Raw genomic sequence first — 25,845 nt, forward strand, 5'->3', positions numbered from 1 at the left:
ATGTTCCAAAAAGGAGGGGGTAGAGGAGGAATTGGAAAGCTGAGTAACATCCCCACTCCTTATTGAAATCTACATCCAGATTTCCATTCCATCCAGAGAAGCAGCATCAGCGGTATGGGTGACTGACACAACCAATTGCTACTTTGATTGGTAACTGAAATCCTAAGACCTTTGTTTACTGTGTATTAGCATGATTAGGGTTAGGGAGCATAGCAATGCAAAGGCCAGTTGCCACCTCTCTTAGAAACTCCAGAGAATTAGAAAGACACAGAAGAAATTGTTTGTATTCTCCAAATGCTGCCCCACAGACCATGCCACTACAAGGAGATGACAAAAGGCATTGTTTTTGTGCCCTGTATTTAAGTTTTATTCCCCACCCCCTCCAAAGTGCTCAGGGTGAGGGATCAGGCCTGGTCTCATGCTCTGGAGGTGGTGCTCCCTTCATTCTGCTCCCATTCCTGGTTTAAATAAACAAAGGCACACAGACCTCTGGATTCACCCTCATTCCCTTAGCCCTTACAGTGCAGGGGCTGCAAAGGGGCTCTTCTCTGTCTGTTGTTGGACTAAAACTCCCATCATCCCATGGTGACTGGGGCTGATGGGAGTTGGAGTCCAACAAGCTCTTGGGATGTTGGCTACCCTGGCCTAGGTACATGCCGTTAAATCACATAAACAAGCAGCAATCTCCATTCTTTTAGCACTTATGGTCCTTATGTGGCCAAAACAGCACCATCTGTGCAAGACGGAGGGCTCAGCAAGCCTGGAGAAAACGGCAAGGTTTGAAGATAGGATAGGATAGGATAGGATAGGATAGGATAGGATAGGATAGGATAGGATAGGATAAGATCCCTCAGAGGAGAACACTCCCCCCTCCCCAAATAGCCCAATGTGAACTTAGCATACTTAGTGGAAATTGAATACTGTTTGGGGTGGGGTAGAACGGAGTAGCTGGAACCCTGAGCTGCAACACTCCATGGTGCAACATTTTATTGCAGGTTGGACTTGCATTCATTCATTTACTTTCATTCCCCAGAGCACTGGTGACACATACGACTCCCCACTGCAGTGGGCACACTCCAATGCCGACTTCCAGAGCCAAAGGTGCAGCTCAGCCTGTTAGTTGTCTTTCTGGTATCTCTAAGCATCCAGCCAGAGTGCCGGCCATCAAGAAGCAGTATGCGTCCATCAGTGCCAAGTATAAAGGTGAGCTGTGGGAATAGATGGGGCAAGAGAGAGAAGGAGATCAGGAATACAGAGGTACCCATATCTTTGCCAGTCTGGATGTGTTCAACAGCATTGTTGAAAGACCCTCTGGCATCTGGTTAGCCCCTGTGAGAACAGGATGCTGGACTCGGTGGCTGGCTGGCTTGATCCATCAGGGTTCCTTTTTTGTTCTTGTGGAAACCAAAGAAGGAAACTGATCTACATTTCTCAGTCACCATCAGAACTTTCTTCCAAGAGTACTGCTAGCATGCGAGACAGTGCATATTTCCTTGTTAATAAATAATAATAAATAATAAATTTTATTTATATCCCGCCCTCCCCAGCCAAAGCTGGGCTCAGGGCAGCTAACAACAATAAAATAATACAACATTCTAAAATCATTTCATTATAAAATTTATTCAAATCAAATTGATGGCAACCATTGGGCTAGAGTTCTGTGAAGATTGCCAAAGGAGGGAGTCAGGCTAATAATATTTTTTTTTCTTTTGTTTTCCTTTTCCTGTGGCTGGTATGTCACCACTGCTGTTGTCCTACCAGGGTAACGCTTGTTTAAAGGGGATGAAGGAAGGGGGTTGGGAAAGTACAGGCAGAGCATAGGTGGTTGAGTAAAATGGGAAATCTTCTCTGGCTTGAATTATAGTCCGAGCCACAGAAGAATTCAGGTGCCTTGTAATGCTCACTTCCTATTGCAATGCAAATATCCTGGCCCAAGGCTAGCAAGATTTTACCAGAGGGAGAAGAAAAGTATGTTGTGGGACTTCCATCAGCCCCAGCCAGTCTGGTTCAATGGTCAGAGATGATGGGAGTTGCAGTGCAGCAACACCTGGAGATCAAACACATCCATTCTTAAGGAAATTAGCCCTGAGTGCTCACTGGAAGGACAGATTGTGAAGCTGAGGCTCCAATACTTTGGCCACCTCATGAGAAGACTCCCTGGAAAAGACCCTGATGTTGGGAAAGATGGAGGGCACAAGGAGAAGGGGACGACGGAGGATGAGATGGTTGGACAGTGTTCTCGAAGCTACAAACATGAGTCTGATCAAACTGCGGGAGGCAGTGGAAGACAGGAGTGCCCAGCATGCTCTGGTCCATGGGGTCACGAAGAGTCGGACACGACTAAACTACTAAACAACAACAACAACACCTAGAGAGCTGTAGCTCCAAAACCCAATATATTATTCAATATATTATTCAACACAATATATTATTCCATTTTGCCCTTTTACCCAGTGTGGCAGCTCATAATCTGCAAATGCTAATGGTTCCGGGTTGTCTTCCCATTATTTTATTCCTCCCCCCCTTGTGGTTCTCTTGCAGGGCCAGGACCTGGGAAGTATGGTAGGTAGCCTCTCACTGGCATTAAGGACCATGACTTCACCAAGTATGCTGAGCCAGCCTACACAATGCGTGTGAAATCCAGTGAAAGATGTAAGATGCTGACAAGTTAGGTTCTGTGTTATTTGGGTTTTCCCAACAGCATTAACTGACCCACAGGGTGAAGCTGGCTAAACAACTGTTAAATTTGCTGGCAAAACATTTGAACAGAGATTGACAACCTGTGTTTTTGGGACTCTCTAATTATCGGGGCCACAGTTGATGGGACCTGGGTGATCCATGATCAAGAGCTGGGTGGCTTTCCAAAGTTTCCATTCCAACTGGATCAATGGCACTGCATGTAGGGGGCTAATGTAGTTGTTTCTTGACTACAACTCCCATCAGCCCCAGTCAGCATGGTCAAGAATGATAGGAGTTGTAGTCCAGCAAGGGCTGGAGGGTCTTATACTGCTGATTATTATGGTTGCACAAAAATCAGGGTTCTCAGTTGTACAGCTGTGGACCTTAGTGGGAAGAGGATGATCTACACTTAAGCCATGTTGAAGGATAACAGGAATGGAGGTGCAGGGGGGCGGAGCTTAACATATTCACTGCTATCTAGCTAGTGGGTGCCTTTAATTGATATCGGATAGGAAGTCAGTCATTGCAACCAAGCTAAATAGCTCAGAATCCACACCATGCCTCATGCAGACAATTCTTCTTTCCTTTGCAAGTGATCTCGATCACGGAGAGTCCTGGGCCCTGCTACTATGTGGACCCAAGCATTTCCCGTCTAGGGATATGGAGACCAGTTTCATTCCGCATGGTGCAAGACAGAAAGCGGGCATGTAAGTTGAAAGATGAGAGATACTATGATGGTCAAGATGGGGCTGGAGTGGCATCTGTGCAATTTTGTGATGAAAATGTTTCTTTCTCACCTTGTGCAAAGAAGGCTTGTTGGTCAATCCCTGAACATGAAAGAGAGGGAATGAAAAAGAATGAGTGTGAGTGAATGAGCAGGTGTGTTATGCATGAAAATGGATGTGTGGGAGCATTATGTGTGGAGCTGTGGTCTTAAACCACTGAGTCTCTTGGGCTTGCTGAGCAGAAGGTTGGTGGTTCGAATCCCTGAGACAGGGTGAGCTCCTGTTGCTCTGTTCCAGCTTCTGCCAATCTCGCAGCTTGAAAGCATACCTGTGCAAGTGGATAAATAGGTACTGCTCCAGGGGGAAGGTAAACGGCGTTTCCATGCACTCTGGCTTCTATCACAGTGTCCCGGTGCACCAGAATGCTGGCCACATGACCCAGAAAGCTGTCTGCTCCTTCAGCCTGAAGTGAGATGAGCGCCACACCGCATAGACGCCTTTGACTATGTATGTAAGGTCCTTTACCTTACATTTACCTTTTACCTGCATGCATGTGGATTTGTGTATGAATGACAGAGAGCAGGGGTAGACTTTGGTAATACGGTTTTCTAAGTGAGGACAAAATTTGGCACTTCCCCCAATATATTTTATTTCCACAGTAATTCCTTTTGGTACAGTTGCTTTTTAATGGGGTTTCTCAGTAGGTACCCACATGAATATAAGTATTAATTATTATTATTATTATTATTATTATTATTATTATTACTACTACTATTATTATTGCTACTACCAATATTATTATTACTATTATTATTATTTTATGCCCCCTTGGCTCAGCACCCTGAGCAGGGGAACAGCCTGCACTGCCCTAGATCTGGCACTACAGAGAGAAGCATATGAAAAAGAGACAGGTGGCCTCACCCTCTTTTTTTATCAGCCACACTCACTGTTTGTCCCAGCCCCACTGGTTTGCAGGCCCTGGAAGGTTGACTGCATGGGAGTGTTGTCCATAGGCTGTAAAAGTTTATTCACTCTTTGATAAAAAAAATATTTCTGAGTAGGGGGTGTCAAGAACCAGACAGGAAAACCAGCTATGTACAGAGACCTTACCTAAGTGGGCTGTTTGATGTGGGAGATTGTCTGGGGTGATATCAAAGTGTAGTTTAAAAGTGTCTGTGACGCCCATCCATCCCTCCATTCATTCCATGTGTGTGTGTGATCCCTATTGCTTTCCAGCTATTGGCCTTGACCGAGTGGGGCTGCTCTGGATAAAGGGGCATTCAAGGAACTGGGGGAAATATAGTTTTCCTGATTGGTGTTCCACCAAGTCAACTGGGTTGAAAAACACTTTTTACCATTAGGGTGTCTAAGTGTCCTACTTTACAGAGGGCAATCCTCTAGGCAAAGGGTTCTTCCATGTGCTATATATATCAATAGTAACACCTTGAACCTGGCCTGGTAGCAAATCAGCAGCCAGTGCAGATCTTTGAGCACAGGTGTTATATGCTGACAAGGTCTCACTCCTGCCAGCAATCATGTTGCAGCATTCTGGTCAATCACGCTGGAAGTCTCATCTTCCTGATGCCAAGGGACCATAAGATGTTGAGCATGTGGCTGATGAACGGACAGAAAGGAGAGCCACCAAAAACAGCATAAGGGAAAACAAGAGGGTCATGTTGCTTTAGAGTCATAATCTAGGAAGTAGTCTGGAGGGTACCTATGGAATTAACAGTAAATGACAGTGAATTGCAAGGGAAGATGTCATGGAAGAGATTAATAGCAGTGCACTCTTAACTCCACAGGTGATGAACTTAGTTGGAAAGGCTGCTAGAAGAGGAGATTGGAGGACAATGCCATGATTTTTAAAAGTGGGGGGGATTTTCAGTCAAAGCAAGGAGGATAGTGCCTCTTCCTCCAACATCCTCAAAATCACAACAGTTTACAAATGATTCAGCTTAAGAACAAATAGAATTCTCAAATTTAGAGAGAGAAAGAGAGAGAGAATATGCAAGGCTTGTCATCTACAAGGAGGAGCAGAGTATTGTAGCAAATACATGGGGAATGCTTTTCCCTTTCGTTTGAGAAACATCAATGGAAGCTTGGGATCTACTAATAGATCAATAAGTGGGTTTTTTTTACTCCTAACATTAGCAAGTAAAACAGCAACTTAAAAAACAAACAAACCCTGCATGGCAGATTGCTCCTTCTCTTTAAGCCTCAATGTTTCTCACCTGTCAGATTTTACATCCATCATTCCTGCCTCCTCCTGTGCTCCTGTAGGATATGATGTATCTGTTACAATATAGAAGCAATGCGGCCGCGAGCTGGTAGCTTGAAAGCAAAACATAATGGGAATGTTGGGACTGTTCCTTTTTTTTTATAATAATTTTTATTACTTTTTTTACAACAGAAAAAAGAAAGAACATAGAAAATAGAAAGAAAAAAGAACAGAAAATTCAAACCATTTCAACAACTTATTTCAAATTTCCAACGGACTTCCCCGCATCTCCCGCCCGGTGCATTCTTAACAATAAAAATTATCAGCAAGTTATACCCTTGTTTCTTGTGTTTCTTTGTACTTTCAATTGCAATTTTAAGTTTAAATCCCTTATTTTCCATTTACTCTAAAAATATAGCATATTGTCGTTTTTACCCATTTAAACTTTGATTCTTTCATGAATATTATCCAATTTCTTATATAATCCACTCTCATTGCTGGGGCTGACCTTCCAAATCATACGGCACCTCACAGTTCATATAACTTATAATACTTTTGCAAATAGTCCTTAAATTTTTTCCAGTCCTCTTCCATCGCTTCTTCTCCCAAATCTCGGATCCTGGCAGTCATCTCAGCTAGTTCCATGTAGTTCATCAATTGCGTCTGCCAGTCCTCCAGTGTGGGCAAATGTTGAGTCTTCCAATATTTGGCGATAAGGATCCTTGCTGCTGTAGTGGCATACATGAAAAAAGTTCTATCCTTCTTTAACACCTTCTGGCCGACAATGCCCAGGAGGAATGCCTCTGGTTTCTTAGGAAAGGTGTATTTAAACACCTTTTTTAACTCGTTGTAAATCATTTCCCAGAAGGCCTTCACTCTTGGGCAAGTCCACCAGAGATGAAAGAACGTCCCTTCAGCCTCCTTACATTTCCAACATTTATTATCGGACAGATGGTAAATCTTAGCAAGCTTGACTGGGGTCATGTACCACCTGTATACCATTTTCATAATGTTTTCTTTCAAGGCATTACATGCCGTAAACTTCATACCGGTGGTCCATAACCTTTCCCAGTCCTCAGACATGATGTTGTAACCAATGTCCTGAGCCCATTTTATCATGGCTGATTTAACTGTCTCATCCTGAGTGTTCCATTTAAGTAGCAAGTTATACATTCTCGATAATAGCTTGGTCTTTGGTTCTAACAATTCTGTCTCAAGTTTCGATTTTTCCACCTGGAATCCTGTTTTTTTATCTAGCTTAAAAACCTCATTAATTTGGGCATAATGAAGCCAGTCTTGCACTTTACCCTTTAATTTTTCAAAGCTCTGCAACCTCCAGTTGTCTCCAATGTTTTCTATTATTTCCCAATATTTCGGCCAACCGGCCTCCATATTAGGTTTTTTCCGAGCCTTGGCCTCTATTGGTGATACCCACCTCGGAGTTTTGCTTTCTAACAAGTCTTTGTATTTTTTCCAGACCATAAATATTGCTTTTCTGACAATATGGTTTTTAAACATTCCATATGTTTTTGCCTTGTCATACCACAAATACGCATGCCAACCTAGCGAATTATTAAAGCCTTCCAGATCTAGGACATCAGTGTTTTCTAACAAAATCCAATCTTTCAACCAGCAGAAGGCCGCAGCTTCATAATATAACCTTAAGTCTGGCAGGGCAAACCCCCCTCTCTCCTTTGCATCAGTTAATATTTTAAACTTTATTCGGGGCTTTTTGCCCTGCCAAACAAATTTAGAAATATCCCTCTGCCACTTTCCAAAACATTCCACTCTGTCCACAATCTGCAAGGCTTGAAACAAAAACAACATTTTTGGCAAAACGTTCATTTTTATAGCTGCAATTCGGCCTAACAAGGATAATTTCAATCTTGACCAAATTTCTAGATCTTTTTTAACTTCTGACCAACATTTCTCATAATTATCTTTGAATAAATTCAAGTTCTTGGAAGAGAGATTGACCCCCAGGTATTTCACTTTTTTAACAATATTTAGTTCTGTTTCCTTCTGAAACCCCTCTGTTTCAATGGTTGTCAAGTTTTTCCCTAACACCTTAGTTTTTTGTTTGTTCAACTTAAAGCCCGCCACCCGACCAAATTTCTGGATCAATTCCAAAACTCTTTTTGTACTAGATTCTGGCTCCTGTAATGTTAAAACCAAGTCATCTGCAAATGCTTTCAGTTTATATTGTTTCACTCCGACCCGTATTCCTTGTACCTGCCGATCCTTCCTTATCATATTCAGCAAGACCTCCAGGACTGAAATAAACAATAAAGGGGAAAGGGGGCACCCCTGACGTGTTCCTTTTTCAATCTGAAGTTCTTCTGTCACCACATTGTTCACTATCAACTTAGCTTTTTGTTCAGAATAGATTGCTTCTATTCCGTTCTCAAACCCCCTTCCCACTCCCATCCCTTCCAAGTTTTTCTTCATAAATTTCCAAGAAATATTGTCAAAGGCCTTCTCCGCATCAATAAAAATTAACACTGCTTTAGTGTTAATATTTGTTTGTAAAAGTTCCAGAATATCGATAATATTCCTAGTGTTATCAAACAAATGTCTACCTGGGAGAAAACCTGCTTGGTCCTTATGAATTACTTCATTTAATACTTTTTAAAATCTGTTTGCCAGAATATCTGCAAATATTTTGTAATCCACGTTTAGGAGTGAGATGGGACGGTAGTTCTTAAGTTGAGTCTTTTCAGTTTCCACTTTGGGTATCAATGTGATGAATGCTTCTTTCCACGTTTCTGGTGCCCTCCCTCCCCCCATAATCTGGTTACAAACCTCCAGTAATGGTTGTATCAAGTAGTCCTTTAACATCCTGTAGTACTTGGAGGTAAGTCCATCAGGGCCTGGAGATTTGCCTAGCTGCATATTCTGGATGGCAACCTCAATTTCCTGTTGTGTTATTTTACAATTCAAGATTGATCTCTTCTCTTGAGATAGTTCTGGTAGGCCATTGTCTTTCAAGAATTGTTCTATCTCAGTCAGTTCCTCGGGCCCTTGGGTGTACAGTTTTTTAAAATATTTCTGGAAGCACTTTCTAATTTCTCCCGGTTTCTGAATACTTTTTCCTTCAACTTCTAAATTGGTGACATAATTTAGTTTTTGTCTCTTTTTCAACTGCCAAGCTAGCAGTTTCCCACATTTATTCGCAGATTCGAAAGATCTTTGTTTCATTTGTTTGATTTTCCATTCCACTTCTTGGTTAATCAATTTCGTATATTGTGACTGATGGAATTTAATTTCTCTTAGAGTCTCTTTTGATTTTGGATTCAATCTTAATTTTTTCTCTCCATCTCTTATCTTCTCTAATATCTTGTCCTTTTTCCCATTCCAGAATTTTTTCTTGATCGTGTTTTGTTGTATCAGAAACCCTCTCATAACAGCTTTACTTGCGTCCCAGATTATTCTTTTTTCCATCGAGGTGTTGAGGTTAATTTCAAAGTAGTCCTTTAAAGCTTTTTGGGCCTTCTTTACAATCTCTTGGTCTCTTAGCAGGTTGTCATTCATTTTCCATCTGAAGGAGTCGGCAGTGGTAAATCTCATTTCCATTTTCAGAGTGTTGTGGTCGGAGCAGGTCTTTGGGCAGATTTCTACTCTTGTGGTCTTAGGTGCCAGCCCTCTAGTTGTCCAAATTTGGTCAATTCTTGTCCATGACAGGTGAGCCTCAGAGAAGAAAGTTCCTTCTTTACCTAGGGGGTTTCTCGTCCTCCATAGGTCAATCAAATCCATATTGTCAGTTAGTTCGAAAAAAGTTTTTGGTAGTCTTCCATCTTTAGTCAGATTCTGGTTCTGTGACTTGTCCATCATGATGATGTTAGAATAGTCCAGATAGTCCAGTAATGTCTCATGAAGCTTCTTGTAGAATTCTGATTTCCCCTCATTTGGTGCGTAGATTCCTAAGATCAAAACTTTTTCTCCTTGGATTTGTATTTCAATTGCCAGGATTCTTCCTTGTTCATCTTTAAACAGAAATTTTGGTGATAAATTCTCTTTTGCATAGATCACCACTCCTCTCTTTTTAACTCTGTCTGATGAGATAAATTCTTGGCCTAATCTTTTGTTTATTAACACTTTCCTGTGAAGCCTAGTCACATGAGTTTCTTGCAGACAGATTATATCCAAATGTTCCTTCTTCAAAATATGAAAAATCCTTTTGCGTTTTTCCGGGGAATTTGCACCATTAATGTTCCAACTATACAGCTGCAGAGACATCCTGTAACAATCTGTTGTTGCTCTTTATGGGGCGTCTTCTTTCTTGTCCAAATCCGAGGGTGCTGGCTCTTTTCCAGAGTCAGGTGGTGGCCAAGGAGCAGCTACTCCTTTCTGCAGGTCTTCTCCGTGGTCGTGTAGAAACTTCTGGCTGTCCTCTTTCGTCCTGATTTTAATCTTCTTTCCTGTGTAGTTGAATGATAGGCCTTGTGGAAACTCCCACCTGTAAGGTATTCCGTTGCTTCTCAGAAGTCCAGCTAGATCAGTATAGTTAGATCTGAGATCTAGTAGTTGTTTAGGAATATCCTTGTAGATTTGTGCTCTTCTGTCCTGGATCTCAAGTGCTTTATTAAAATGTAGGTCAAGTAGTTTGTCTCTCTCCTGCTTGGTCCTTAAGATGATCAAGCAATCTCTAGGCCTGTCTTTCTTGACAACTCTTCCCAATCTGAATGCAGTTGTTATTTTAAAGTCTGTATCTTCCTCTATACCCCAGAATTTAGAGAATTCTGCTGTCAAAAAGCCGGTCAAATCCTCTTTCTCAATCTCTGGGATAGAGCGTAATCTTAAATTATTTTCCCTGTTTCTCAGTTCCACCATAGACAGGTAGGCCTGCTGGTCGGTGATGTGTTTATGTAGCGGCCTTACCTCTCCTTTCAATTCATCCACTTTCTGAATTGCTTGACTTGCTTTTTCGTTTGCAGCCTCGGCCAATTTCCGGTCAGATGTTGCGTCTTTTAAATTCCCAATTTCTTGTGAATGCTTAGCCACTTGTTCAGATAGTTTAGTAATTGAGGATGTGGCTAAGTCGATTTTTGCTGTTTGGTCATCAACCTTCTTATTCAAAATTGCAAATTGTTGTAGCATTTGATCTAGAAGAGTGTCAGATCCCCCTGCTGCCATATCCTTGCTTGAAAGCAAAACATAATGGGAATGTTGGGACTGTTCCGTGGGAAACAGAGGGACAGTCAATTAACAGTGCAGAGAGCACCGGAATTAGCTGAGAGCGTAATATGAGCTGTACAGGAAGTACAGGTGGAGTTTGTCTCTCGGCTGTTGGAGTTTGAAGAGAGCAGTCGTGTTTTTCTGTAACGCTGCAAAGACAGAAATAAAGGCATGTAAATACGTTTCTGTCTATCTCTTTCCCCTGCCTGGGGGGGGGCAGGAAAGAGGGGGGGTGTTCTTCTCACGCTGAGAAGGATCGCCTATCACGACCTAGCCTGTATCCTGCTGGGGAATGCAGACAGGGAGGTCATCAGGAGATCAAGCCGGGTGCCTAGAGAGTTGCCAGTTTCTCCTAATAAAGGCTTGATTCCCAACATCTGGTAGCAGAGGATGGTTTTGATCCATGAAAGCAACAAGAGAGGTTGATGGAGCGTACTTCATCCTCTGCAAGGAGATAAGGAAGATATGGTAGCGTGCGGATGGAAGCACCGGAGGAGGTGTTTTTGCTGAGCAACGGAACCCCTAAGGTATGCTAATTTTATGGCTGTGAGAGTGAACGCGAATTGAGACATTCTTCGGTTCACTGAGTGTCTGCTTTTGGATGAAACCAGCACTGAAAGAGAGCCACATATTTCGCATACCTGAGTCTTGATAAGCCTGGAATGTCCAGTTGCTAAGCAACGAAACGTCAGTAAAGTGGAAAGTTACCGGCCAACAACGGAAGAGGGGCTGGGACTGTGAGAGGCTGGTAAACAGCGTTTGTTTTGTCTAATATCTCACTGCTCTTGAAAGGACTTTCAAAACAGCCTGTGTTTAACTGCCAAGTGAGGCAGTAAACAGCCAATAGACTCTTGGAATTTTACAGGCTCGAGAGTGAGAGCTGAGGCTTGGATTCAAAATGGATGCCAAGAAGGGAGGAGGCTTACCTTACCCACCTCCACTGACTAATGACAATTATTCCTCATGGTCTGTAAAGATGAAAGCCCTGCTTCAGAATCAGAGGATTTTTGGGGTGATTGAAAACCCCATCCCTGCTGCACCAACGCCAGGTTGGAATTCACAGAATGTGAGAGCCAGGACGGCCATAATTCTGTGTATCTCAGATGATCAACTCGTGCATATTCAGAATTTGCAATGCGCGCGTGAGATTTGGCAAACGCTGCTGTCAGGGGTTCAGGAGCAGAGGCACAGGAAAGGGAGGAAACAGAGAGCGAGGGGGAGGAATCCGGAGGTAATATGAGCGATGACAGCGGCCCGAGATCTCCGAGTCTTTCCAGTGAGTCGGAAGATTCACAGAAAGGGGCGCCAGTGGTCAGAGCAAGGGGGGCGCCTAGGGGGACACCCCAGGTAGAAGGGACCAGAGGGGACTCAGGGAGCAGAAGTTGGAAATCGGGACCAGCTTCCCCACCAGAGCGCAGTAGGGGGGAGGGGTCCCAGGTATCGGGATCTGGCGGCTCGCCGCAAGCGGGAGGGCAGGAGTTAGGATTGGCCACACCTCCATCGGGGAGCGAGGAAACGGTCAAGAGGAAGGTTGAAGGCTGCGCGCGCGCGCCAAGTTCAAATGCACAGGAAGGCGGCACAGTAAGCAGCCCGGATAGGGAGCCAGGTCCTAAAGCCCGCCGCAAGGAGGGAGAAGAGTCGGGGGGGTCAGCGTCAGAAGAGTCCAGGAAGGAAGAGACCACGGGGGGTAGAGGGACCCAGAGGAGAAAGGAAAGACGGAAGAGGTGGAGTAAGGCTAGAGTATTAAGTTGGTGTACAGGAGGCGGAGACTCAGACGGAGCTTCGCCGGTCTAGCTTCTAAGACGTAGAGCTGCGCGCTGCGGCTTGAAAATGGAAACTGTAGCTCAATAAAGAAGTTTGTACAATACTGCCGGCTAGCGTGGTCCTCTGTGAGCTGGGACCTGGAAGCGGCTCTGACAGCTGCGTAGAATACATCAAAGAGATGCTGGTTCTTCAGCGTTGCTGCATTTTGAAAAGCTGACCAATCTAAGGCTAGTGCCAGATGGAGATGTACAAGCGCATCTGACAGAGATGAAATTCTTACGCCAGCAGATGGCGGAATGCAATTTCCCTCTACAGGAAGAGATATTCTGCTTCATGATTATTAACAGCCTTAATGGGACTTATGCTGCTGCATCGTGAGTGTCGGAGAAGGCCTCTCCCTCCTCAGGCTCACTCCATCCGGCCTAGGGGGCGGGGCCCAGGCTCACCTTCGCCACAGCTTTAAGAGGCCTCATTGGGGTCTGGGACATCGCTGCTGCTGCATCGGAGTGTCGGAGAAGGCCTCTCCCTCCTCAGGCTCACTCCATCCGGCCTAGGGGGCGGGGCCCAGGCTCACCTTCGCCACAGCTTTAAGAGGCCTCATTGGGGTCTGGGACATCGCTGCTGCTGCATCGGAGTGTCGGAGAAGGCCTCTCCCTCCTCAGGCTCACTCCATCCGGCCTAGGGGGCGGGGCCCAGGCTCACCTTCGCCACAGCCTTAAGAGGCCTCATTGAGGCCTGGGACATCGCTGCTGCTGCATCGTGAGTGCTGGAGAAGGCCTCTCCCTCCTCAGGCTCACTCCATCCGGCCTAGGGGGCGGGGCCCAGGCTCACCTTCGCCACAGCTTTAAGAGGCCTCATTGGGGTCTGGGACATCGCTGCTGCTGCATCGGAGTGTCGGAGAAGGCCTCTCCCTCCTCAGGCTCACTCCATCCGGCCTAGGGGGCAGGGCCCAGGCTCACCCCCGTAATAGCTTTAAGGACACTGGTGCTGCTGCAGCAAATGTTGAAGATGTTTATATATATTTTAAGGTGTTTTTATTGTTTACTTTGTTGTACCACCGTGAATGGTGGTTTTTATCTATGTATTTTTGTTTGTTCCGTCTTGTTTTGTTTTTGGGGTTGGACATCAAGTGGGGTGGGGATTGGTTTTGTTTGGGCATAATTGTTTTGGTTGTTTTGTTTTCTAATTTGTAAATGGAGGTTAGTATGAGGCTTGGGATTGCTACCGTGGAGGGGCGAGGGAGGTATGGAGGTGGGGGCAGATGTTATAGGCGAAGGGGATTGAGATACGGATATGCTCGTACCCCTTCCAATCTGCGCCCCATCCCGAGGGACGAGGGTAGGGTGAGCAAGGATTACTCACCTCCTTCACTGGTGTTGTGCAATGCCAGGTCTATAGGCAACAAAAGCGCTACCCTGCGAGATTTCTTTACCTCGCAGGGGGTTGACCTGGCTTGTGTGATGGAGACCTGGGTGCGTGAAGGGGTAACTGTTACCTTACGAGAGATGCCGCCCCCGGGTTTCTCCGTCCTCCACCAGTCACGGACTGTGGGCCGGGGGGGAGGGGTGGCAGTATTAATCCGGGAAGATTGTTCTTTCAGGGCTCTACCATCGCCATTGATCCCCGGCATTGAATGTGTTGGCCTAGTGTGGGGCTCCGAGGAGAGCTTGGCTGTCTGGCTGGTGTACCAACCACCTAGCGTACCAGCAGCCACCCTGTCAGGCCTGTTGGAGGCGGTGGCCGGCTGGGCCTTGGAGTTCCCTAACCTATTGGTATTGGGAGACTTCAACTTCCACGCTGATGCCACTCCCTCCTCACAGGCTCTGGACCTGGTGTCTTCCATGGCGACACTAGGGCTCTCCCAGTTTGTTTCGGGCCCCACACATCAAGCAGGCCACACGCTGGATTTGATCTTTGGCGCCGGTATAGATGTGATCATGTCTCCTTCGATGAAGGTGCCATGGTCTGATCACTATGCTCTGAAAGCCAGGATTGATGTTCCACCCCCACCCTGCTTAGGTGGCGAGCCGATTTGGGCTCGCCCGCAGAGGCTGATGGACCCTGATAGATTCCGTCAAGCCTTGCGGGACCTTTCTCCCCCTGGCGACTCATTGACTGAGCTTGTTGAGGGCTGGAATACCCAGCTCCTGGCAGCCATCGATGAGATTGCACCTAAGCGCCCTCTACGACCCCGCAGAAACCGGGCTCCCTGGTTTACCGAGGAGCTTCGGAAAATGAAGCGGGACCTCAGACGGCTAGAGCGAGTATGGCGGGGTGCCCGTGACGGAGCCTCAAGAACATCTTATAGGGTTTTTATGAAAACCTATGAGATGGCAGTGAAGGCCGCTAAGAAGTCTTACTTCTCGGCTTGCATTGCATCCGCTAGCTCTCGCCCGGCGCAATTATTTAGTATAATTCGGTCTTTAACATCCCTTGAAGGACAGCCAAATTTAAATAACAATCTGACACACAGCTGTGAGGCATTTGCGAGCTTTTTTGCGGAGAAGGTCCTGTTGCTCCGCCATGACCTCCCTGCCAATTTGGATACAATAAAGGAACTGGAGGCCCCTCGACTGTCCTCGGGTCCAGTATTGGACCACTTTGACCGGATATCTCCAGCCGATGTGGACAGATTCCTCCAAGCTGGAAAGCCCACCACCTGTCCTCTTGACCCGTGCCCGTCATGGCTGATTAGAGCGTGTCCAGACGAGGTGCGGGCCCCCCTGGGGGATATCATCAATTTGTCCCTTGGCACCGGGATATTCCCAGGGGAACTGAAGGAGGCGGTGGTGCGTCCGCTCTTAAAGAAAACATCATTAGATCCCTCAAATCTATCCAATTACCGCCCGGTCTCGAATCTTCCATTCCTGGGTAAGGTGATTGAGAGAGCGGTTGCTGAACAGCTTGGTAGGTTTCTGGATGAAACATCTGCTTTGGATCCATTCCAGTCCGGCTTCCGCGCTGGTCATGGGACCAAGACGGCTCTGGTCGCCCTAACAGATGATCTCCGCAGGCAGCTGGATCGAGGCGGGTCGGGGCTGCTGATTCTTCTAGATCTGTCAGCAGCCTTTGACATGGTCGATCACGAACTCCTGGACCACCGCCTTGCCGACGTGGGGATCCAGGGCACAGTCCTTCAATGGCTGCGCTCGTTTCTCTCTGATCGGGGACAGAGGGTGGCGCTTGGGGGGGAATTGTCATCGCGCCACTCCTTGGTGTGTGGAGTGCCTCAGGGTGCGATTCTCTCCCCGATGCTTTTTAACATCTTTATGCGCCCCCTCGCCCAGCTTGTCCGGAGTTTTGGGCTGGGTTGCCATCAGTATGCTGATGACACCCAACTCTATCTGTTGATGGATGGCCATCCTGACTCGGCCCCAGACACACTGACCAGATGTCTGGAAGCTGTGGCTGGATGGTTACGTGGGAGCCGGTTGAAGTTAAATCCTTCGAAGACAGAGATCCTCTGGCTGGGGCGGGACGATATGGGATTGAGGGGGCAACTCCCATCTCTTGCGGGGGTGCAATTAGTGCCAGCACCGTCCGTTAAGAGTTTGGGTGTAATCTTCGATACCTCCCTCTCCATGGAGGCGCAGATTACAGCTATAACAAAGGCGGCATTTTTTCATCTCCGCCAAGCTAAGCAGTTGGCCCCTTATCTCTCTCGCCCTGACCTAGCCACTGTGATCCATGCGACGGTCACCTCCAGACTGGATTATTGTAACTCGCTCTACGTGGGGCTGCCCTTGAGACTGACCCAGAAACTCCAGCGGGTGCAGAATGCCGTGGCGAGACTCCTTATGGGGTCTTCGCTGCGAGATCACATTCACCCGGTACTATACCAGCTGCACTGGCTCCCGGTGGAGTACAGGAGAAAGATACAGTGTTTATAGAGTGCTGGTTTTAACCTTTAAAGCCCTATACGGCCTAGGACCCTCGTACCTACGGGACCGCCTCTCCTGGTATGCCCCACAGAGAAACCTACAGTCTGCCAATAATAACATCCTCAAGGTCCCAGGCCTCAGAGAGGTTAGGCTGGCCTCAACTAGAGCCAGGGCCTTCTCGGCTGTGGCCCCAATCTGGTGGAATGCTCTGTCACAAGAGACTAGGGCCCTGCGGGACCTGACATCTTTCCGCAGGGCCTGCAAGACAGAGTTGTTCCACCAGGCCTTTGGTCAGGGCGCAGCCTGACTCCCTCCTCTGGCAACCTGCACATAATTTTGCTTAATTGGTTGCCTTCAATTTGATTTAATTAATTTTTATAATGAAATATTTTTAGATTGTGTAACTATTTTACTGTTTGATTATTTGATTGTTGTTAGCCGCCCTGAGCCCGGCTTCGGCTGGGGAGGGCGGGATATAAATAAAAATTATTATTATTATTATTATTATTATTATTATTATTATTATTATTATTATTATTATAAAACGGTTGCAAGTCAGCTTGGTTCTCTACTTGCCGCAGAACTCACGACGGAGAGAATCTGCGCCGTGATTCTCAATGAGAAAGATCGCCTTGCTGCAATAGATGTCAAAGACAGGGGGAGAGAAGCTCGGAGTTCTGACACCCCCACTGCTATTGCTAGTGAAGAACAGGCTGTTGCTTTGAATGTTGTCCATTGTTTCAATTGTGGACAGACTAGGCATCTTCAGCGGAATTGTAAGAAGCCATGTCAACACAAAGGAGCTAAGGGGAACTCTGCAAAGCCTGAAGCGTCAGGCAAAAGTCGTACCAAGTCCCAGGTGAAACCTGCAAAAGACTTCCGGTCAGCACCAGCGACAAATGGCGGATTCCCTCTGAGCTCCGGAGGGAATCGGCTCCACGGGGACAGGGTCTGACCGCTGCGGCGAAGCGGGACCCGAAGAAATCTCAGGCGGGGAAGCCTGAGAACTTGGAGACTCGGCGGGCTCCGTTTGCGCCCCCCTTTTTAAAGGCTCCGGAACGGAAAGGGGGTGTGTGGCGCGGAGAGCACTGATTTCTTTCTGGACAATTGGAAGCTAAAGCAACTACCCGTGAGTAGGAGTAAGCAAGTAATTGGAAGAAAAATTTAGTTAATTTGGCACCGAAACGGGAAAGGCACAAACAGGAAGGCTGCCTCTTCCGACTTGTAAATAGATTAAAGTAAAGAGACTGTAAAGCTGTAACCCTGAAAGACGACTTTTAAAGGTCAAATCCAGCACCAAAAAAGACGACTCCCCTCCGGTTTGCAGGAGTGGAGGGGGGAGAACCGAGCATTATTTTACCTGCAAGAAAAGAGGGTGTAAATATATTTCTGCTGTCTCGGAAATCTGGGAACGGACTGCCTATGACAGGGAAGGTCGACCAGTGGGAAGAATTGTCTGCATGTTAAGGGTAAAGAATATTGACACTTTGAGAAAGATACAGTGTTTATAGATCTGCCTTTGACTATAAAGTAACTTTTTAGAGACACTGAAACTTTTCTAAAAGCATTGAAACTCTGGCTTTTGAGGGATATTGGAACTTTTAAGAACTATACTTGTTTTTAACAGTTGCATAGTGAAGTTGGAAGGGTGTCCCCCTAGAGGAGACTACGTTGTAACAACTATTTTGTCATCAAGTTACCAAGCTCTGGAAAATTACTTTGCAAAACAAACTCACCAAGCGTGTGACTGACCTTGGGCTTGTTATGGCAGATGGGAAAGGGAAGATAGAGCTGGTGAGTGGCATACAGGATAAAACTACCAGATCCGGCAGACAATACAAGACTGATATTACTTTTCAGAGAAGGGCCTCAACATCCGGAGCGGCAGGCACAGTAGGAGCTGCTGCTTCGCAAGTAAAATCAAAAGCTATGTCATCTGAAGAGCTATTGGCTCAGGCACTTGGCAAAATTGATGCATCTTTGGAAAAATTAGCCAAACAGGTTGCAGAGACAAATAAACAAGTAGCTGGGGCCTCAGCAAAAATAGATTTGAACACTCCAAGTATTAATGAACTGGGGAACAAGGTGAACTTCAATACACAGTCCATTGAAAAACTATTAGAGGAATCGGCCTCGACTCGACAGATTGCAGAGGAAGCTAAGGATATTGCAACTGCTGTTCAAGAGAAGATACCACCGGTATATAAGAAATTAGAGGATCACGACCTGACACTCTCTATGATTGAATTACAAAGAAAGGAGAGAAACCTAAGAATTAGAGCAGTACCTGAAAGTGAGAAAGACAACTTGATAGACTTCCTTACAAAGGAATTCACAGACTTTTGGCAACAAGACCTGGGGAAAGATGAATTCAAGATAGTGAGTGCATTTAGACTCAGCAAAAGACAAGGAAAGAACAGAGCAAGAGATTGTTTGATCACCTTAAGAACAAAAGAAGAAAGAGATAAAATCTTGAATCTGCACTACCAAAGAACCTTGGAAATTGAAGACTCATTTGTTGAGTCCTTCAAGGATATACCTAAACACATTTTGGATATAAGGGCTTATTATAAAGATCTTGTCGGCCTACTTAGAAGAAATAAAATACTCTTCAGGTGGGAATTTCCCCAAGGTTTATCTTTTAAATACAAAGGAAGGAAAATAAGAATAAGGACAGTGAATGATAAAGACAAGTTTCTGAAAGATCACGAGGAGGACTTACAGAAGGAAGTGGAATCAGGAGAGGAGCTGACTGCATCAGGAAAAGGAATTCTAGACATAGCAAACTTGTCATTTGGATTCCCGGGCCCAGGGAAAGACAACAACAACTCGGTGCAGTTGGAGGGAAAGCTAAGTAACTTACCATGGCTCTGCAACTTTTAACCTGGAATTGTAATGGACTGAATTCCCCTCGGAAGAGGAAATCTGTTTTTCATGTATTAAGGAAAGAACAATTGGACTTGATTTGTTTAAAAGAAACACATGTAATGAGGCTACACAGGAAAATGCTTATTAATAAGAGATTGGGACAAGAATTTATTTCGTATGACAAAGTTAAAAAGAGAGGCTTGGTGATATATGCAAAGGAGAAATTGCTACCAAAATTTCATAGAATCATAGAATCATAGAGTTGAAAGAGACCACAAGGGCCATTGAGTCCAACCCCCTGCCAAGCAGGAAACACCATCAGAGCACTCCTGACATATGGTTGTCAAGCCTCTGCTTAAAGACCTCCAAAGAAGGAGACTCCACCACACTCCTTGGCAGCAAATTCCACTGTCGAACAGCTCTTACTGTCAGGAAGTTCTTCCTAATGTTTAGGTGGAATCTTCTTTCTTGTAGTTTGGATCCATTGCTCCGTGTCCGCTTCTCTGGAGCAGCAGAAAACAACCTTTCTCCCTCCTCTATGTGACATCCTTTTATATATTTGAACATGGCTATCATATCACCCCTTAACCTCCTCTTCTCCAGGCTAAACATGCCCAGCTCCCTTAGCCGTTCCTCATAAGGCATCGTTTCCAGGCCTTTGACCATTTTGGTTGCCCTCCTCTGGACACGTTCCAGTTTGTCAGTGTCCTTCTTGAACTGTGGTGCCCAGAACTGGACACAGTACTCCAGGTGAGGTCTGACCAGAGCAGAATACAGTGGCGCTATTACTTCCCTTGATCTAGATGCTATACTCCTATTGATGCAGCCCAGAATTGCATTGGCTTTTTTAGCTGTCGCGTCACACTGTTGGCTCATGTCAAGTTTGTGGTCAACCAAGACTCCTAGATCCTTTTCACATGTACTGCTCTCAAGCCAGGTGTCCCCCATCTTGTATTTGTGCCTCTCATTTTTTTTTGCCCAAGTGCAATACTTTACATTTCTCCCTGTTAAAGTTCATCTTGTTTGTTTTGGCCCAGTTCTCTAATCTGTCAAGGTCGTTTTGAAGTGTGATCCTGTCCTCTGGGGTGTTAGCCACCCCTCCCAGTTTGGTGTCATCTGCAAATTTGATCAGGATGCCCTTGAGTCCATCATCCAAGTCGTTGATAAAGATGTTGAATAAGACCGGGCCAAAGACAGAACCCTGTGGCACCCCACTAGTCACTCTTCTCCAGGATGAAGAGGAACCACTTATACCGAAAACAGAGACTGAAAAGACTCAACTTAAGAACTACCGTCCCATATCCTTATTAAATGTGGATTACAAAATTTTTGCTGATATTTTGGCTAAGAGGCTGAAAAAAGTACTGATTGAAGAGATTCATAAGGACCAAGCGGGTTTTCTGCCGGGAAGACATTTATCTGATAATCTGAGGAACGTAATTGACATTTTGGAAAAGTTAGAAGTGAATATAAACACTAAAGCAGTTTTGATATTCGTGGATGCAGAGAAAGCCTTTGATAATATATCTTGGAGTTTTATGAAAAAGAACTTGCAGGGTATGGGGGTAGGCCAAGGTTTTGAAAATGGTATAGGTGCAATATATTCTGAACAAAAGGCTAAATTAATTGTAAATAATGTGGTTACGGAACAATTTAAGATAGAAAAAGGAACACGACAGGGGTGCCCAATTTCCCCATTGCTTTTTATATCGGTCCTGGAGGTTCTGCTCAATATGATCAGAAGAGACCGGCAGGTTAAAGGTATACAGGTCGGAGCTAAACAATATAAATTGAGAGCATTTGCAGGTAACCTAGTTTTGACGTTACAGGAGCCAGAGTCTAGTACCAAAAGAGTATTAGAATTAATTCAAGAGTTTGGTCAGGTGGCAGGATTTAAATTGAACAAATTAAAAACTAAGGTTTTGGAGAAAAACTTAACATCATTGGAAAGAGAGAAGTTCCAGAATGAAACAGGTTTGACTGTGGTTAAGAAAGTGAAATACTTGGGGATTAATATGACAGCTAAAAATGGAAATTTGTTTAAAGATAACTATGAAAAATGCTGGACGGAAGTTAAAAAAGATTTAGAAATTTGGTCAAACTTGAAGCTTTCCTTGTTAGGTCGAATTGCTGTTATAAAGATGAATGTATTGCCAAGAATGTTATTTTTGTTTCAATCATTGCAAATTTTGGACAAAATGGACTGTTTCAAGAAGTGGCAGAGAGACATTTCTAGATTTGTCTGGCAGGGCAAGAAGCCCAGAATAAAATTTAAAATATTAACTGATGCAAAGGATAGAGGTGGATTTGCCCTGCCAGACTTTAAACTCTACTATGAATCAGCGGCATTTTGCTGGCTGAAAGAATGGCTGCTTCTTGAGAACACAGACATTTTGGATTTAGAAGGTTTTAATAACGTTTTTGGGTGGCATGCATACTTGTGGTATGACAAGGTTAAAGCACATAAAGCATTTAAAAATCATATTGTCAGAAGAGCATTGTTTAATGTCTGGATAAGATATAAAGATTTACTTGAAAATAAAACCCCAAGGTGGTTGTCACCGATGGAAGCAAAGGCCCAGAAAAAGCTCAATATGGAGGCCAAATGGCCGAAATATTGGGAAATTTCGGAACAAGAAGGAGATAAACTGAAATTACAGAGTTTCGAGAAATTAAAAAGTAAAGTGAGAGATTGGCTCCATTATTATCAGATAATGGAGGCCTACAATTTGGATAAAAAAGTTGGCTTCCAGGTGGAAAATACTAAACTGGAAACAGAACTGTTAGAACCCAAAACCAAGATTTTTGTCAAAAATGTATAACTTGCTGTTGAAATGGAATACTCAGGATGAAACGGTTAAATCTGTCATGATTAAATGGGCACAAGATGTTGGACATAATATTAATTTTGCTGACTGGGAACAGTTGTGGACCACCAGAATGAAATTTACGGCATGTAATGTCTTAAGAGAAAATATTATGAAAATGATTTACAGGTGGTACATGACCCCAGTCAAGCTCGCAAAAATCTATCTATCATTTGCCCGATAACAAATGTTGGAAATGTAAAGAAATGGAAGGTACATTCTTTCACCTTTGGTGGACGTGCCCAGAGATTAAGGCTTTCTGGGAGATGATATATAATGAACTGAAAAAGGTATTTAAGTATACCTTCCTGAAAAAACCAGAGGCCTTTCTCCTGGCCAATTGGTGCCAAAGAAGGACAGAACTTTTTTTATGTATGCAACGACAGCAGCAAGAATACTTATTGCAAAGTATTAGAAGACGCAAGATTTGCCCACTTTGGGAGAATGGCAGATGAAGCTGATTGACTGTATGGGACTGGCAGAAATGGCTGGCAGAATCCGTGACCAGGGAGAAGAGTCGGCAGAGGAAGATTGGGAAAAATTTAAGGACTATTTACAAAACTATTGCAAAATTAAGGAATGTTGAATGATGTTGGATTGAAATTAAGCGGTTTTCAGCTGTAATGGTAAAAGGAATTTGATAAAATGGTTTTCTTTTATTCAAAGTTATAATAATCTAAGAAAATAAAGTGTTTTTTTCTTCTTTTTCTTTTTAAGCTGTAATGCTTTGAGATAAGGATTTGCTGTATGAATAATCTGAATTGGATATACAAGAAGGGGAGGTATGAGGAGGTCGGGGAAAGATGTTATGAGAAAATAAGCTGTGAAATTTATGTGTTTTTGGGTTTTTTTGTTCTTTTTTCTTTTTGTTTGTAAAAATTGGAAACTCTAATAATTTTTTTTTAAAAAAGGAAAGAAACCTGCAAAAGCATTGCTGTCAACAAAAGCCGCATTTTCAACGGAGAACGCTTTTGTTCTTGACACGGGATGCACACAGCACATGACATCGCACAGAGATCTGTTTTCAACATTTAAGAAGCAAAGCTTCACTGTGAAACAGGCCAATGGCCAGGAGCTGAAAGCGACCGGGTTTGGAACTGTGCATCTTGAAAGTCTGAACTTGACTATAAACAATGTGTATTTGGTTCCTGATGTAAAGTTCAATCTGCTGAGTGTTTCGCAGATCACAAAGAAAGGACTGACTTTGTCCTATGATAGAGAAAGCTGCAAAATCTTCAAAGATGGAGAGCTGTATCTTTCTGCCAGAGAGAAAGATGGGCTGTATTTGTTGACTTTTATTCAAAATGATTGCATAAATTGTAATGCATCTGAATCTAACATGATTTCTTTCGCAGGTGTGTAGAAAAACGTCCAGAAGACGACGCAAGTAATCAAAGCTTTTCAGCGAGTGTATGCTGATGTGATTGGTCCTCTAGCACCATCTAGAGGCAATGCAAGATATTATCTTGTGTGTGTGGATTATTTCTCTCATTATGTGTGGGTATATATATTGCAGAAACCACAAGAAGCCTTAGAAAGGTTTAAAGAATTTTGTGACAAGGTTAAGAATGTTCATAATGCTAACATTGATTGTCTTTTCACAGATGAAAAGCCAGTTTTTCTTTTACAGGATTTTCAGGATTTCCTGGATAAGAAAGGGATAAGGCACAAGACTGCTGTTTCTGCAGAAGCATGGAACAGAAGTGTCTGTGTGCAAGTGAACAAAGAATTGTAAAATGGCATGAAGGCACAATTGCTGAGTTCACATTTGCCACATGAGTATTGGGCGGAGTCGATATTGTGTTATTGTTAGTCTTGATTGAGAAAGGTTTCAAAAGATTTGGGAAGTTCTCCTTTTGAGAAGCTGTTCCGTAGAAAACCTTTTGTTGCCCATTTTAAGGTTTTTGGGTCTCATGTGAAGACAGAAGCTCCAGGTGGAGTAAAGAATGCTAGAGGCATTTTTGTGGGTTATGAAAAGGGTCTCTACAGAGTAATTTTGTCTGAATCTGGTCAGGTGATTCTCAGAAAATTTCTAGAGAGTGCTCCTGAACAGGAGAGAGTAATTGTTCACACATTTCCCACTGAGGACAATTCAGATGTTGATGATGATTTTACTGATTACAGTGGTACTCAGAGTGACAGTGATAGCTCAAAGAGCTCAGTTGACACAGTCATTGAGAGGAAATCTCACACAATGGCTAGGCCTTCACAAATGAAGGATGAACCACTGTTTACTATTGGAACTGGTTCTCCAAAGAGTCCTGAGACTGAACCAGTGAGCAAAGAGGATCAGCACCTCATATGTAGGTCTGAGAGAGTTACAAAGGGTGTACCACCCAAGAGGTATTCAAAAGAGTTTGCTAACTTAGCTGTTGCATGTGTTACTATTGTTGACAAGTCAAGACAGGTTGAAGCTGTGTCTAAGTCAGAGACAAAGACACAACAGGGAGTTGCTAAGTGTAACACTACATTCCCTAGCCAAGGTAATGCAGATGCACTCATTCCTTGGAAGTCAGACTACCAGAGAGGTACACTGGGGAAACCAGTGGCGGGTAGTTCCAAGGGTGGAACTGAAACAACAGGGGAGTGTTATATGTATAACAACTGTTTGTTTTCTTCTCTGGATCACGCTTTGCTCGCAGCGCACATTGATTCATATGGGGGAGTATGTTACGATATAGAAGCAATGCGGCCGCGAGCTGGTAGCTTGAAAGCAAAACATAATGGGAATGTTGGGACTGTTCCATGGGAAACAGAGGGACAGTCAATTCACAGTGCAGAGGGCGCCGGAATTAGCTGAGAGTGTAATATGAGCTGTACAGGAAGTACAGGTGGAGTTTGTCTCTCGGCTGTTGGAGTTTGAAGAGAGCAGTCGTGTTTTTCTGTAACGCTGCAAAGACAGAAATAAAGGCATGTAAATAAGTTTCTGTCTATCTCTTTCCCCTGCCGGGGGGGGGGGCAGGAAAGAGGGGTGTGTTCTTCTCACGCTGAGAAGGATCGCCTATCGCGACCTAGCAATGCAGACAGGGAGGTCATCAGGAGATCAAGCCAGGTGCCTGGAGAGTTGCCAGTTTCTCCTGATAAAGGCTTGATTCCCAACAGTATCCACAGGTTTATCCACATGCTCGACAGTGGGGAGCACCAAGTGAGGGGTGTCACCTCCTATCTGCTCTTGGCTTGCCGTTATATCTTGTACGCCTGCCCCAAATGAGTACTACGTGGAGAAGATACACCCACTTGAAGAGTCGAATGCACCAGCGTACACTATGGGCCTTCGAACGCACTACTGGGTGAGCAGCCCAAACCCAGCACCCAACCAATACACCCTTCCACAGACACTGGGTCCAAAGCTGCCTGTCAAACCTGCAGCTCCCTGCCTCTCAATGGCATCCAGTGCCTCTGTGTGGGGCTATGCTAAAGACCTGGTGAGAGGGCCTGGCCCGGCAATGAATACCATACCTGAACCAGATGTTTACCTGTGCCACCAGCCATCCTACAGCATCTCCCAAAGGTTTGCTTCCTCCAGCAAGAACTATACACCAGGACCCCCTGACTACAATGCGGAGCTGGTCACCACCGACAAACCCAGAGCCCCACAGTTCAGTCTTGGGATTCGTCACTCTGAGTATTCTCATGGCACACCTCCAGTTTGTTTACTCAAAGAGTGA

General features: G+C 44.6%; 1 pseudogene across 1 annotated transcript; it reads left to right on the forward strand.

Moving 5' to 3' along the window:
- On the forward strand, positions 1 to 25,845 carry LOC308578228 (protein CIMAP1C-like; annotated as a pseudogene). Its single transcript has 5 exons — positions 1 to 112; positions 1,034 to 1,203; positions 2,542 to 2,652; positions 3,273 to 3,376; positions 25,369 to 25,845. The product of its transcript is annotated as a protein CIMAP1C-like (transcript).

This window comes from Podarcis bocagei (genome assembly GCF_964188305.1).
Source record: "Podarcis bocagei genome assembly, chromosome: W".
Taxonomy (NCBI): domain Eukaryota; kingdom Metazoa; phylum Chordata; class Lepidosauria; order Squamata; family Lacertidae; genus Podarcis; species Podarcis bocagei.